Here is a 17,156-nt window from a genome sequence, read left to right as displayed (position 1 = left end):
AAGTGTCTGTCAACAGATGAATGGATAAACTAATGTGGTATATATTTAAAATGGAATACTATTCAGCTGGAAGAAGAAATAAAATCTGGATTCATATGACAACATGGATGAAGCTTGAGGATATTAAGTTGAGTGAAATAACCCAGACACAAAAGGACAAATATTGTATGGTCTCACTAATATGAGCTGTAAACTCACAGAGGTAAACTCTAGACTATTGATTACTAGGAGACAGAATGTGGTTTGAAAATGGGAGCTGATGCTTAATGTATGTAGAATGTTTAATAAGGTATATTTTAAAAGTGTGGAAATGAATAGAGTTGGTGGTAGCATATTATAGTGAGTATAGCTAACACTCCTGATTCATAACTATGATTGTAGCTGACAGGGGTAGTCTGTGGGTATAAATGTCAATTGAAAGGAAGCTAAAGAATAATCTAGGGAAAGAAATAGTGAGTTCGGTGGTGGATGAAGATTGTGGTTAATAGTATAAATATAAGAATGTTCTTCTTACAAAGTGTTAAGAACATAGTGATACACAGGAAGTTATAACTAATGTAACTTATGGATGATAGTTTACAGTAATAATGTAACATTTTTGCAGCAATGGAAAAGAAGATACATCAATTCTAAAGGACAAAAATAGTGGGGGTGGACAAGGGAATGGGATTTTTCTTTCGTAGTAATATAAATGTTCTAAACTTGACTGAGGTGTTGACAGCACAACTATGTCATAGAAATGAAAGCCACTCATTGTCCAAGCTTAATGCTTGTACTAATCATGGTACTATACCATACAGAAAATCCAGGGGTAGAAGATGGACTGTGGTAAACAGTACAAATATGAAAACATTTTCTAATGAACTGTAACAAATATGTAAAACTACTACAGCGTGTTAAAAATAGCATGGGTTAGGGACAAAATACACCAAATATAAAATATGGGCTATGGTTTGTAGGAATAGTTTGATGATGCTCTTTCAAGTTTGTAACAATGTTTTGCAACAATGCAAGATTTGGTGGTGAGGTGATGTATAGGAGTCCTGTATGATGGTATACACATCTTTAAGTTCACAACTCTTACTTCATACTTATTATTTATGAATGTTTATGTTTGAATGACATACTGCCGTAAAAATTTCTTAAAGTGCTTTTAAATATGGCTACTACCCATGGGCATGCATTTGATGTAAAATGCATTTAGTTAGGTACATGACTCTTAAAGTAGTTTTAACTGAAAAATGCAAAATTGCCTTACAAAATTTCTCACAAGTACTTTGCTGATACTGTGGAAGTGTCAGTAGAGAATGGTGAGAAAGTTATTCAAATTCATGCATATCCCTTTACTCACTTTCAATTTATGTCAATGTTGACAAGCAATTGGTGAAATGAAGATATATTTGCATTCCGATTTTATAGCTGGTTATAGCTGGTTATACATTTATAGATATGCCCATAAGCAGAAAACACTCATCCAAGCCAAAAGCAATTCTTACATACAACTACACGTCACAAGGACCTTATGTCAGATATAAAACCTATAGAGAAAAATTAATTTGGACAGGTATAATAACCTGATAGGAATCGATATTTTTAAAAGTCAATGAAAAAAAAAACACTGAAAATATGTTTTAAATGTTGTTTTGATATTTTGTAATAATCTTAAATATTATTCATTTTGTTTAGTGTTCTTTTAAAAATAATATTTTACTAATCTAAAAGTTGAAATTTAGCTTTTCTGAAACTTGTCAGATATTTTCAATCTCCATATTTATAAAATCTAAAGCTGAAGAAATGTTTGTAATTAATGTTAATGTTATTGTTTGTAATCAGGTGTCATATTTTAACATGTATTTTGTTATTACCATGCAAATTAACTTAACTTATATGAGATGGCTTTATCAATACCCAAGAATTTTGAAATAAATTATTTCCATCATTACTCCCCTTACAGACCAGCACTGCCAAATCCAATCACACCACTGCACCACTCTCTGCCCTGTCCACTGCCCAACCACGACTTTCACCTTATCATAGATTTTTCCCCTTATGGGCAACAGCTCACCACTCTCTACTCCCTTTCTGTCTTCTGTTAGCCTATCTTCCAGTGCTAGATCTGTGAGTCTGGTTAATTTGCTTAAGTCATATCAGTGAGGTCATGTAAGGAGGAGTAAGGGGGGGGCTGGGTTGGATTAAAAAAATAGAAAAAAATTTTCCCAACATTAATTGTAATTATAAGAAAATGCCTAATATGCCTTATTACAGTTGGCATTTTCTATAATTTCATCTTCCTTTTATCCCTTGACCTGTCCTATGATATGAATTTACTGACATTTGATTGCCATACCTTCATTCAGAAATATAGAAATATATTTCCCTCTCTATATATATTTTCCTGTCTTTTTAATTTCTTTTGCTGTAGACAGCCAACCAAAGAACTAAAAGTTTTGTACCTAGTCCAGTGTTTTGAAGCATGGTAGGCACATAATGAATGCAGGTCTTGAAGTGACAAACTATGTGTAAATGCAATGAAAAGGAATGGCAGTAATCTAGGAAAATTCTATTATTACTACACTCTTCTAATTCTTTATACTTAATTGTGTTAAATATTTTCTTAATCTACTTATAATTTTTCTTAAATTTACTTTTCTTTGCTATATTTGAAAATCTATAAAACAGTTAAAATGTTTAATATTTATTTTCTATTTTCACAAAGATACACAAAAGTAATTGAATATTTTTATGTTTTTTTTATTTCAATGTTTATTCTGGTAACAAATAATGAGGTCACTGAATTTTTTGTGTATACTAGATCACTTTTATTTAACTGATAATGTGCTTAAATGGACAGTCAAGAAGAGAGGAGAAGGTTAATTTGGGCGAGAAAATACTTTTAAATATAAACTGCCCATACTAGCATTTCTTAGTAAACAAAATATTCATATCACCTATGTTACCCTCTCTCTAGCCTTAAACACATAACAGTGGAATTCTTAGAAACAAAACTGTAACGTTCAGGTAGACTAGTTCTCTCTACGAAGCAATGAGATGAAAGGAGATATAAGAAATCTCTTATCAGCCAGCACTGTTCAAAACTTTTCTATGCTAATGTTGCCACCCTAATGACAGTGATATCATTAAATATTCTCTTTCTTCCTCCAATATGTGATATTAAATTTGTTAATAAATTTTTCCTTAATTTTAAATTTCATTTCTTCTTTGGATTAATTTTGATTCTAAATACTTCCGGAAGTACATAAGAGGTGGCTCTTATGTAACATTTTCATACTTGAAATTTCCTGGAAGAGGATTAGTTTGTTTATAGTTTCCATATCAACCTCTAATTGTTTTACTTTCTCCTATTTGAGATAACTTTCTTTATGAAGTCTTCATAGAAATAGAGTTTATTTTGGATTGTTCATTTGGGTTTGAATGTCTTTTTTCTCCTTACTGTGGCTTCAACTTTCAAATTTGCTATAAAATGGTTATTGCCAATATCTCAACTTCCTTTTCTAAAATTAATTTATTGAAGTTTATCACTCATGCATAAACATACATAAACAATAAGTGTATAATAATAGTTGTGAGCTTATGAAACAAACACATATAACATCATACAGGACCCTCATAACTCACCTTACCACCAATAACTTGCACTGTTGTTAAACCTTTTTAACTAATGATTAAAGAGCATTGTCAAAATATTACTATTAACTACAGTATTTTTCCCCAACCAATCCTATTATTATTATCTTTATATCATTTATATATAAGCATATATAAACAATTAAGTGTAAAGTAAAAGTGTGAATTTACAAAGCAAACATGCATAACATAATACAGGGGTCCCATACATGAACCATCCACCAATACCTTGCATTGTTGTTATAAATTATGAAGGCATATTATCAAAACCTTACTACTAATCACAGTCCTTATCTTACATTTCATGTGTTTCCCCCCAACCCACCCTATTATTATTTTTAAATACATTTTTTTATGACAGAAGTTGTAAACTTATAAAACAATCATGCACATGTGCAGAATTCCCAAACAACTCCCCTCCATTAACACACCACACTGTGGTGGAATATTTGCTACAGATAAGATAATATCATCTGATTGTTACCATGTCCATAGTGTACATTTGGCTCACATTTTCCACACTGCCTCATTATCAACACAGTACATCTTTCACATAGATGCAAGAATATTATATTATTACTGCTAACCACAGTCCATAGGTCACTCCAGCTGTATTTTTCCCATGCTTCTCCACATTCCCAACACCCTGCAGTAGTGATGAGCATTTGCTCTAGTCACAAAGGACACTATTGCATCTATACTATCAACCACAATTCTCATCCAGCTATGCTTTACTGTGCTGTTCAATTTCTAGTTTATTCTCTAGCATTCTGTCATTTGGCACTTACATACCTAGACTATTATTGTCAGCCACATCCCCATTTATAAACTAGCTGTTACTCACTGTGTGTTACCATCCACTCTATACATTTCCACACTTTTACAGTAAAGCTAATTAAAACTTCTACGTATATTAAACATCAGTAGTCCATCTCAGTCCTCCTCTTATCTCCTTTAAGAATCCACCACCGACCACCAGGTCTTGAAGATATTCTCCTACAATTTCTTCTAGAAGTTTTATGGCTCTTGATTTTATTTTTAAGTTTTAGGTCCATTTCAAGTTAATTTTTGGATAAGGTCTGAGATAGAAGTCCTCTTTCCTTCTTTCAGCTATGAATATCCAATTCTTTCAGCACCATTTGTTGAATGGAGTGTTCTGCCAGAGCTGTGTGGGTTTGACAAGACAGTCAAAATACACTTGACAATACATGTAAGGGTCTGTTTTTGAACCATCAATTTGGTTCCATTGGTCTATGTGTCTGTCTTTAATTCCAGTACCATGCTGTTTTTACCACTATAGTTAGGTAATATGATTTTAAGTCTGAAAATGAGTGTTCACTTTTCCTTCTTATGATGTTCTGGCTATTCAGGACCCCTTACCCTTCCAAATAAATTTGATGATTGTGTTTTCATTTTTTTTTTAATGCTGGTGGAATTTTTATCAGGATTGCATTGAATCTGTATCTCAATTTGAGTAGAATTGACATCTTAATGATATTTATTCTTCCAATCCATGAGCAAGGAATATTTTCCCAGTTATTTAGGACTTTTTTGATTTCTTTTAACTTTGAATTGCAGTTTTCTGAATACAAGTGCTTTACATCTTTGGTTAAGTTTATTCCTGACTATTTGAGTTTTATCTGTCATATTTTACTTTCACCACTCTTTTGACACTTTTAGTTAGTGCTATTGATATAATCTTCATTTCTAGACTCTCTTTCAGGCCTCTCTCTCCTGCCTTTCCTTTTCAGGCTTTAGAACAACCTTTAGTATTTCCTAAAAATCTAGTCTCTTGCTTAGAAATTCCCGCAGTTTCTGTATTTTTTTTATTCTTATCTCACCCTCATTTTTGAAAGACAGTCTTGCTGGATATAAGATTCTTGGCTGCAAGTTTTTCTCTTGTAGTATCTAAAATATATCAGACCACTGTCTTCTTGCCTCCATGGTTTCTGGTGAGAAATCAGCACTTAATCTTATTGAATATCCCTTATATGTTATGCATTACTTTTCTCTTGCTGTTCTCAGAATTCTCTCTTTGTCTTTGGCATTTGACATTCTGATGAGTATGTGTCTCAGAGTTGATTTATTCATATTTTTTCAGATGGGGAGTACGTTGTGCTTCTTGGACAAGGATAACTATGTCTTTCAATAGGGTTGGGAAATTTTCTACCATTATATCTTCAAATATTCCTTCTGCCCCTTTTCCCTTCTCTTCTCCTCCTGGGACACCCATGACATATATGTTTGCATGTCTTTTTCTGTCATTTAGTTCCCTGAGACCTTGTTCAATTTTTTCCCTTCTTTTCTTCTTCTGTTGTTTTGTATGTTCACTTTCAGAGGCCATTTCTTCAAGCTCACCAGTCCTTTCCTCTGCCTCCTCAAATCTGCTAGTAAATGATTCCAATGTTTTTTAAATTTCATTTATTGCACCTTTAATTCTCATAAGATCTGCTATTTTTCTATGTATGCTTTCAAATTCTTCTTTGTGCTCATCCAATGTCTTCTTAATATCCTTAATCTCTTTAGCCATCTCATTGAATTTATTAAGGAGATTTGTTTGAACATCAATGATGAGTTGTCTCAACTCCTTTGTGTCATCTAGAGGCTTATCTTGTTCCTTTAACTGGGCCATAGCTTCCTGTTTCTTGGTGTGGATTGTAATTTTTTGTTGGTGTCTTGGCATCTGGATAACTAGAGTATTTATTCTGGGTGCAGTTGTTCTCTTTAGTTTAGGGCTTCCTATCCTTTCTCCCTTGCTGGTTGTGCAGAAGGAGCCAAGGTTGTAATTAGTACTATAAGCTATGGAGGCTCGAGCTGCCCTCATTGCACCAGGGACCAATGAATCTTCTCCCAACTTTCTCATTTGGCAAGGGTAGGGACAGAGTCACAGCTGTGTGGAATAATCCAAGTCATGCAGGCCTAGACTGTAGTTGCCCAGAAAGGCTGATGAAGCTTCATGGCCCTTTCTCCCCTGCCTTGGGTGGGGATGGAACTGCAGGTGTGGGCAGCAATCTATGCAGTGTGGGTCCAAGATGACTGCAGTTGCCCCAGTAGACTTCTGATATTCAGTCTGTGCCAGCCAAAGTTTACCTGGATAGGATGTTGCAGGGCCTGCCAGCCTCCTCCCTGCCAGAAGCGGGGCTGAAATAGAGTCTAGAGATATATATGATCTGGATAAAGAAACCTGTTCCTACTGTCACTGTGATTTTCAGTCAGCTGGGCTTCCCCTCTGGGTGGGAATGGGGTCAAAATGGTGGCCACCGGCCTCTTTCCAACTTGGGCAGATTCACACCCCAGCTGTTCCCAGGTTTATATCTTTTTTTTTTTAAAAGATTTATTTATTTATTTATTTCTCCCCCTTCCCCCCCCCCACCCTGTTGTCTGTTCTCTGTGTCTATTTGCTGCGTCTTCTTCTTTGTCCACTTCTGTTGTTGTCAGCGGCATGGGAATCTGTGTTTCTTTTTTGTTGTGTCATCTTGCTGCGTCAGCTCTCCGTGTGTGTGGCACCATTCCTGGGCAGGCTGCACTTTCTTTAGCGCTGGGTGGCTCTCCTTATGGGGTGCACTCCTTGTGTGTGGGGCTCCCCTATGCAGAGGACACCCCTGCGTGGCAGGGCACTCCTTGCACGCATTAGCGCTGCACATGGGCCAGCTGCACATGGGTCAAGGAGGCCTGGGTTTGAACCGCAGACCTCCCATGTGGTAGATGGATGCCCTAACCACTGGGCCAAGTCTGCTGCCCAGGTTTATATCTTAATCAGCCAAGCCTTCCAATCAGTAGCCAAAATCAGCAGCCAACCATCTCCTCATCTCCTAATTTTGGGAAATGGAGCCCCAATTCCAGCCACAGGATGGTTTCTGGGGCCACTTGTGCTATCAGAGTGGGATAATCACCAGCCTCCAAGGCTGGGCTGGTAATTTCCTGGAGAGGCTGGCACAGGTCCCTGCAGCTTCGTTCTGCTGGAGATGGCACTGGGGCTAAGCAAGAGCTGCAAAATGATATGGATGGAAAGAAGCCAGTCCCCACCAGCACCAGCACATTTCAGTCTGCCCTGCTTCCCCTCATGCCAGGCATGGAGATAAGATCATGGCTATCGGCCTCTTTCTGACTTGGACAGTTTCAAACGTTAGCTGTTCTCAGGATTATACTTCAGCCCACTGAATTTACTCATCAGTAGGTGAAGTTGGTTCCCAACCATATCTTCCTCCCCTGTTTTTGTAAAGTGGAGCTTTCAATTCTAGCCGTGGAATAGCTCCCAAGGCAGCTTGTGCCTCCAGTGAAGGATAGACACCAGCCTCTGTGGTGTGTAGCACTCTACTTATGAGTTTTCTCTGCAGATGGGCAGTCTCCTCCTTCCACTCCCCCAAGGACATTGCAGGATGCTCTTCTCATGTCTGGAACTCCCAAACAGGTGCTTCAGCTAGCTCCAGAGAGCTCTGGGTGTTTACTAACTGCCCTGGAGCAAGAGCTGACTCTAAGAGCTCCTTATTCCATCACCATCTTGCTGGTTCTCTCCACTTCATTTTGATGATATCTTCCCCCCCAGTATTGCATCATTTTCTAAATGTTTATAATGTTTATACTTGTTGATTTGAATCCTCAAGAACAGACACATACTATGCCACTCTAAGTATAATTTCCATCACATTTGTAACTGTATAAAACATAGATCATGTTAACAATGGTTTATGGTTTAATACACAACTCCTGCTTGACATATATTGCTCTAGAAATATCAAATAAGAATTTATAGAAACTCTTTCTGAATAATTTATATTTGCTTTGTATTTATCTTTAGCAAAAAAAATTTACGTGTAAGAATGGCCTTTAGAATCATTTAGTCCAAGCACATCTGAGCAATGTGAAGTCAAAGGACTCAAGTGACTAACCTGTCTCATTTTACGTAAGGTTAAAACTAGAAAAAATTGTTTTCAATGCTCAGCGTGGTCCAACATCTTTCCTATAAAGATACCATATCTTTAAAGCATTTTAAACTGAGAACTTCCACTTGCAGGTAAAATCGATGTGGTTGAATAGATTCAACTATGATATATAATCATGTCTTATATGGGGTGGGCAAACTACAGCATACTGGCCAAATCTACCCCCCTGTACTTCTGGGCTAAGATTATTTTTACATTTTTAAATGGTTGAAAAGAAAACCAAAAGAAGATTATTTTGTGAGATGATGATTACATAAAACTCAAATTCCAGTGTTTGTGAATAAAATGCTATTGAAATATAGCTATGCTTACATTTTCCTGTTTTATCATGAGAGCTTTTCCATGACAATGACACCGCTGAATAGTTGTGTCAGAAACTGTTTGTCCTGAAAAGTCTAAAATATTTATTATTTGGCCCATTATTTTAAAAATGTCTGATGGCCCTGACCTAACAGGCCTACCCAAATATCATTTATTTCTCTGTAGAATATAGCTTTCTTTGATTTAATATTTACTCTTGATTAGAGGCTGGTCTCTTGGAATTATAGGCTAATGTAGATATTTGTCAGTGAAGATGCAAATGACTTCTGCTGAGTAGAGAAGATAATCCTAGTGTTATCATTATATTTCCCTTGAGTGTATTAAGCAATTTGTGTTCCACCTTTGGAAACTTATTTCAGCATGTCTTTCTTGGCTAATTATAAAAATTTTTGTTCCTCACTTGATAATTTAAAGAGTCTCCCACCTTGCAAATTTCCTCTTTAATGAGTTAAATAAAGCTTTGAAATACTTGCTATATATTTGTACAAGAGGCATATTTTTAAAATTTTGAAGTTTTTTCTTTGGCATACAAAATTATTTTTTCTATAATTCTAACAGATACACTGTCAAAGTATATGTTAGAGTTTTTCTTCTGAATAATATATTTTCTGAAGAATACATTATTATTTCAGTCAATTTTTATTATTAAAACCTTAATCCTATTTATTTTAACATTTCACGTTCATATTTGATTCAAAGTTCCATTTGCATGACCTCCCAAAAAATGCTTCCCACATTCTTTCACTCTTCACTTGACCTTGTATGCTTCTGGCATTAGAGAAGGAAAAAGAAAAAGGGGGAGAGCTAATTTTAATTATATATGCCTCAGGTGAGTTGGTGGTACTGGTTTTATATAAGTTGGAATATATGGGTCATCAACAACTGAGAATGTGTGGTTCAAGTGAATATAATCTTACACATATCCTCAACACTTACCAGGTAACCTCACCTCTGTGAAACTCTAATTTGCATGTCTCTTTTTTCCCTCTAACACTTTACTGTAGTCCCTTTTTCCCTTTAGTGCCTTACTACTGTCCACTTCAATCTAGAGCATTGAATTCCTTGTGCACTTGAACCCCATCAGAAGGGATATGTCCCATATAGCTATCTCACACATCTCTTTAGAACCAAGAACATGAGGAAGTCAGTATTATCTGGTTATCTCTCTGCATCAGTTCTCCCTAGAATTCTTGCTACACCAGCCAGATAGCAAATCTGATGGTTAAACAATAAATAATCTAGGAACAGAACAACAGTCTTCTTTTCTTATAGTTAACCACACATTTTACCAGAATTCTCTTATCCCTCCTCCTTTAGCTACGGCTTCAGGGAAAAGAACCAGTCTAAGGTCCCTGTCTCTTGACCAGGAGGAGATTGGAGAAAGCATAGTGTCTTACTATAAATGTTGAAGTGCTACTGCCCAAAAAATGTTCTTTTTTGTACCTCCCCTCATCTCTCCTCAACAAAATTTTCAACCAGTCCAGACTCTATATATAGTACATGGGTGTGTTGGAGTGTGGTACACCACAAGCCAGGCCCTCTTTAATTTAGCCTTAGAGTTTTTAATGACAGTATTAGTCAAGTTTCTCCAGAGAAACAGAACCAACAGCTTATGTGTATGTGTGAATGTGAGATTTGTTATAAAATATTTGCTTACAGGACTAAAAGAGCTGACAAGTCTGAGCTTCATAGTGCAGGCCGCAAGCTGGAAATTGCGATAAAGGTAGGGCCAAATTCCCCAGGGAAGGCTAGCTGGCTAGAAATTCTGGCAAGAACCAGCCCTGAAGTTGAGTTTGATTTCTTCTGATCTCTGAAATCCTCAGCTCTGGCTTTTAAGACCTCTAATGGATTGGATGAAAAGACTCCCCACATTGCTGAGGATAATCTCTTTTGTTGATTATAGAAGCAATCACCAGATTATAGATAGCAAACCCCATCCCAAAATGTCCTCACATTAACAAGCAGGTCAGTGCTTGACCAAACATTCAGACTTTATAACCTAGCCAAATTGACACAAGAAACCAGTCATAACAATGATAGTCCCAGTAACATGCACTATTCATACCTAAAATCTCAGTTAGTACTTTGCCTGCCCTTTTTACTAAAGATAGTGCTGTTTTGTGTGTGGGCATTATTGTTATCTTAGGTCAGATAAGGAATTGTTACCTTTTATTGGGAGGCTCATTGAAGTAGAATGGTACCAACATTTCTCAAAGCAAAATGTATTAAGGCTTTGTAAGAAAATGGGCTGAAAGATATATGTCTCTAATGTTTTCTGAGCTTTGTTTCATACTTTAAGCATAGAGACTGTTCGGAAAGGATTTTTGTTCTTCTAGGTAAGGGAAAATAGGAAAAGTTAACCATGTAGGAAGAATTAAATATGAATGGATAATTTTACATCCGTAGAATGCTATTTAGTCAAAACAAAAGCTGTGTATTTAGAGAATGCTCTGGAAGTTTATGTGGTGAGCTCTTCTCTTTGAGATAAACAGAAATGAGAAATGTAACTGCACTGACAATCCATGACATTATTGAATAATATGGTGTTTGTAAAGATACGTTTTTCATAACAATTATGTTTATAAACATATATTTTCATAATGCTTTTCATAGTTTTTGTTAACACCCAGTCGTCCCAAATATACTTAGAAAGTTATCTGCCTATTTAACTTAACCAGCAAACATAACCACTGCCAATATACCAGACTCTTATCAAGGTAAAAAAGTAGTTCAGGGAAGCCGCTATGGCTCAATCAGTTGGGCTCCCATTTACCATTTGGGAGGCCCCGGGTTCACATCCTGGGGCTACCTTGTGAAGGCAGGCTTGCCCACACTCTGTGGAGAGCTGCCAGCCCAGGCGCCATGGAGTGCCATTGGCCCGCAAGTGCCACGGAGTGCCAACTCAGCAAGGTGATGCAACAAAAAAAGGGAGACAAGCAAAACGCGTGCAGTGAATGGACATAAAGAGCAGACAGCAAGCAAGCCACAAGTGGGGGGGGAGGGAGTAAATAAATAAAAATAAATACAGACATAGAAGAACGCACAATGGACCCAGAAAGCAGAAGGCAAGCCAAAAAAAACCCACAGGGGGTATATAAAAAAAGTAGTTCATATGCATGATTCTTTTTTAAACTCACTTCTTTCATTAAAAAGACAAATAAAACAAAACAAAAGTGCAGAAAGCAGAAAAATTATTTTATATTTAATAGCACATATTTAGAAAATTCAAACCTTTGTAAATGATCACAAATATCACATGCGTATATCAATACATAAATTTGCATTTACAGATTGCAACTGTAATCTTTTCAGGCAGAGTTTAACTAAAAGGTAGTACTGGAATAAAATTTAAATAATCCAAATCTACTTAAGAAATACTGAGTGCTTAATATATGCCAAAAATGGTTACATATTTAATATTTTGCTTTCACACTCAGTACATGAGATACAACATTAAGCATTAATTTTGAACATAAATGTAATACTTAAGTAGGAAATTTTAATCGGGAAAAAATTTTTTAAAAAGATTTCTACTAAATGATTTATTTTCCCAAAGATAATGTCCTTGGTATGGTGGTATGTCATTTGCCATCTAGTATATTATATAATGAAATTATGATGAAAGGATAATTTCAAAGTTGGGGTTCATATTGACTTCTAAAGGTTCTCTCAAATACAATGGTTAGGTTAGCTATGAGGCAATTGAATTAAAATAGTTTTGATTAAAATGTATTATTGAATTAAATAATATATCAGTGAAGCTTCTTTCCAGCACTGAAGCAGCCTCTACTTATTTATGGTTTTCTTTCTTAAATCTATGGTATAACATTAAATTATAGTCAAATATAACACATATACCAGCTTCCAATGCATAGTATACATTTATGCTTTTCTAGGAACTTTGGCTACAGTGAATTATTGATTATTTTTAATTGATCTTATACATTCGAATTGCCATTCAGAAAACTTTTACCTTTGATACATGAAGAATTTTTAAATTAGCTTGAGGAAATGCAGCTTAACAACATAATTCAAATAGGCATTATCCTTTTGTATCCCCATTGGAAGTAGTGAAAGGTCTTACTTTGAACCAGTTTATTGATTTCTAGAAATTAATTGCAACAAGAAAGTAAAGATACTTCTGTCCTAAAGACAGAATTTTAAACTGGAGAGAAAGCAAGCAGTTCCTCACAGTCTAATTTTCACAAGGTTAATATAGGAAAAGCTCAAGGCTTAGCTGTTTGGGGGGATAAGAAAAAATTTTATATAATTAATACATTTTTGAAAACACACACTCCTTATAAAGATACTTTCAAAAACATATTTTAATGAGGATTATTCTCTAGTGTTTTAGTATTTTTACCTGGAAGATCAGTGAAAATTGTCTCTCAGAGGCCTCAATTAAAATGATGTTATCTCTTCGGAGGTAGTACATCCATGCAAGTCTTTTCCCTAACTCCCTTACATCAGTCACATTGATTTTTAAAGTTCTTTTCCAAATATTTCTCTTTGTCCTTTTTAAAGCCCTTTTCTTATTAAAATCTTCATACATTTATATGACTTTGGTACATAGAACAATAAAGACGTGATGGTGTTATACCAGAATAAATTTTTAAATGAAAGCTTACCCAGACCAGTTTGCAATCATGTAAATCGCAGTGTCTTGCTAGTTTGTGAAAAGGGTTCTTTTGAGAGTTGTGTGTGTGTGATGGTGGTTTTTTGAAAGGTGGAAATGGCAGATGCCACTCCAGCTAAGAAATTTCTTCAAATTACCTGGTAATGGATAGTAGTAATATTAAACCTATTAGAATTTAAACAATGAGTGGGTGTCAAAATGAGAAGGGCGTGCAATACACATAAATATGCCAAAAGACAAAATCAAGGACAAGCATTTTCTAATGACAAAGGATTTTGAAACTTACCTGCATATTCCCAAAACAGTAAAAACCACAGCTTGTGCCTAATTTGAAGTACATCTTCTCAGTATCCCTAAGTCCTCACTGAGATGCACATCAGTTGTGAAGTGGAACACATGGAGTGAAATTATGCCATAAAATTTTTTTAAAATCTCTTTTCTCACTCTTTGGGTTCTCACATTTATGCCCTCCTGGTTCCTTCTGATTGTTCTGGAATCCTTGTCAATATAATCTGTCCTGTTTTCTATATGTAAATTGTTTATAGAGTCCTGAGTATTTAATGAGAGGTATCAAGAACTTTCAGACAATTTCCAAGGATTCCTTACATTTTTACTATTACTTAGTGGAACCTAGCCTCAGTCCTGCTAGAAGCCAAATAAAACTTTAAAACAACATTGACATATTTTGATCTACTAGATGGGGTCCTTCGATGTGGAACATAAAAATATTGTTTAGTTGAAAATAACATTTTTTAAACTGAATTTGGAAAAATCAAGAATAATATGTGTACATTAATTGAAATTATCTCACACAAAAGCTACCTCCCATAAAACTTGTTCATGTGTTATTTTTCCTATACTGCTGCAAGCACTTATGAGTGTATCTTTTGTGCATAAACTTTGTTAACCCTGAGGAAGACGTGAACTGAAAGTTACACAAAGGAGGGAGTTGGTCACTGTGTGCTTTCAAGTGGACTTTGATAGTTTTTTGCCCTTCATCTCTCTACTTAATTAAGATAATGAATGCCACAGTTATCCAGGCAAGACTATGGGTTGTGGGGTGCAAGTGGGGTTTGTGTCTATGTTCCAAACCTGCTTGAGCAGTTGACTTGAGAAATATGAACACTGCCTCTTCAAAATCTGATCCACATTCCTAAAATTACACAAATTAGAGCTTTGTCTTTGCAAACGAGCAGGCATGGGAAAGATGAAAAATGGTGAGGGAGAATAAACACAGACTGAAATTGCAATCAGGTGGCATTTGAAAGGAGGAAGGCAACTGACACAGAATGTGAGAGTAGCTTAGGGCATATGCATTAACCTGAATTATAAGACAAAGGTAAATCCATAAAAGCCCAGCTCTCAGGGAGGTGTCATACAAAGCTTTAAATCTGTTTCAAAGATCTACTTGTTTGTTTAATTTCAAACATTAATGCTAAACTGCAAAATGGAATCTCAGCAGAGCCAGGAATGGAAAACGTGAGTCATAAACTTTGAATCTTAATATTAAAATTCACTGAACATTTGGATGGAACATCAGACACATACCAAAAAGGCCCTACAATGAAACAAAATGTATTCCCATAAATCTTTTAAAAATATGATGGAAATAGGTGCTGAAATTCTTCTCTAAAATAAAGCAGGATACACAGAAATTATCTATAGTGTAATTACAATTACCAATTTGAGAAGAGAAAAATTTCATTAAATTTCACGTGGCATTTGTGGGATTGTGTTGAAGGCCAGAAATCTTAGATCTGTCATCGTTTCACTTCTCCCTTGGTTATACAAACCCTGTGTTTCAAGTAACATCTCCAGTATAGCCATTGTGATTTCTTCTAACACAATAGGTGGAGGAGCCATTGCTGAACTAAGACATAGCATTTGGGAAAACATCTCCCAAAGTGAACCTACTGAAACCTAGATCATTTTAGAAGATGGGTGTTATGGTTAAATTCATGGATTAACAGGTCTAGATTACAGTGACCAGTTGTTTGATCTAGCAAGCACTGGTCTGATTTGTTGATGGAAGGATATTTCATAGATTTAAGTGATTAGTCGGTTGATTGCATCTATGATAGATTGCATCTACACTCAACAAAGGAGATTACCTTCAGCAATGAGAGGTCTCATTCAATCAGGCGAAAGTCTTAAAGGGAGAAGTGATGATTTCAGCAGCCAGAAGGAAAAGAGTTTCTATATTTCAGCCAGCCAGCTTCTCCCATGGAAACCTTCACTGGACTTCCAAGCTTGAAGGCTGCCCTGCAGTATTAGGACTTGCCAGTCCTCACTGTCATGTGAGCCAATTCCTACAATTCTTTTCAGGTTCCTACAAGAACACTGTTTCACTAGAAAACAGCAGGGGAAGAAAGTTTCAGGTGTAAGCCTTGATTTTCTCTTTGGGAGAAAGAACTGGGAAACTAGGTTCAAAGAGTAGTATAGGGAGAGAATTTTATCCTCTGGGGATGGGAGCCCAGGTAGAAAATAAAGGGGAAGGGAAGGCTGGCAGTCTACAGAGGACATATTTGGATTTTTTTCTTTAGCTAAGGCTATCTCTGACATTAGGGAATGTATATGACCATTTTTTCATTATTTTATCTATTTTTTAAAACTTTATTTCAACTTCAAGAAATAAAGTAACAGACAACAGGGCAGCTCAGTAAATTATGGAAGCATTACTTTAAAAAATCGTATCCATGCACATTTATCTTACTTAATCCTAAAAGGAAACTCAATTATTTTTCCAGTATTCCTCAAAATAAAATAAAGGAGCACAGCTAGGTTAAATGACTTGACTAATTTCATGAGAAGTGATTATGATCAAACTTTTTTTTTTCATTTTCTTCATTAGCAAGGAGATCTTATTCATGTCATTATTTTATCTTAACAAAAGTTTCAAATTTATACTTCCTTTTAGAATTCTCATTGAGGTAAAGCCTGTAGAAAATGTCATTAGTGCATAGGTAAGCAGATTTCCTTTAGTTTAGCTCTGCTTCTGCAGCAGTGCTATGTGTGTCAGTGGAAATACACATCCTGAGCAAGGTTAATTTTTACAAACACACTAGTACAAAAATACAAGTAAAAGTATATTAGATGTGAAGTAAGCTAGGAAAGGAAGAGTAAAAGAACATGGAATGTGATGAAACCTCATATCCCAATGTGAAACACTCTGGAATTGAGAATCTTAAGCCCCTTCAATGAAAAAACACTATGGAAAACTTTCTATATATATATACACTTTCTTTTTTTTTTACACTTTTGGCCTCAGTGTTCTCACCTGTATATATACACTTTCTATATATATAAACACTTTTTATATGTAGAGAGAGAGAAAGGAAAAAAAGAGAGATAAGAAAAACACCCAGAATATCTTTGGAACAAAAACTTTTCTTTCAAGTATAAAGGCCAAAATTTCATAAAAGTTATACTTCACAAAATTTAAATACAACAACAGCTATTAGTTTTTAAAGAAACTTCATATTATCCAAAAATTGTTACAATAGGCAAAATAAGTTTGATGACTACCAGCATGTAGGCTTAACAATAATAAAATTATTTTTCCTGAAGGCATATTAAACAAAACATTTTATTGTTATGTATATGCAACTATA

At 35.4% G+C, this 17,156-nt stretch overlaps 1 long non-coding RNA gene across 4 annotated transcripts in view; it reads right to left on the bottom strand.

Annotated features, from left to right (window-relative positions):
- LOC139438665 (uncharacterized) overlaps positions 1–15,793 on the bottom strand; it is a 138,881-nt gene extending 123,088 nt beyond the window's left edge. For all 4 annotated transcript variants that reach the window (XR_011648367.1, XR_011648368.1, XR_011648365.1 and 1 more), the window contains exon 1: positions 15,657–15,793. This is a non-coding gene — a long non-coding RNA (uncharacterized lncRNA). The remainder of the gene's footprint in view (positions 1–15,656) is intronic.
- Between the last annotated feature and the right edge of the window lie 1,363 nt (positions 15,794–17,156).

Source organism: Dasypus novemcinctus, chromosome 3 (assembly GCF_030445035.2).
Source record: "Dasypus novemcinctus isolate mDasNov1 chromosome 3, mDasNov1.1.hap2, whole genome shotgun sequence".
Classification (NCBI taxonomy): domain Eukaryota; kingdom Metazoa; phylum Chordata; class Mammalia; order Cingulata; family Dasypodidae; genus Dasypus; species Dasypus novemcinctus.
The sequence above is the reverse complement of the archived record's forward strand: the minus strand, read 5'-3'. Positions and strand labels throughout refer to the sequence as shown.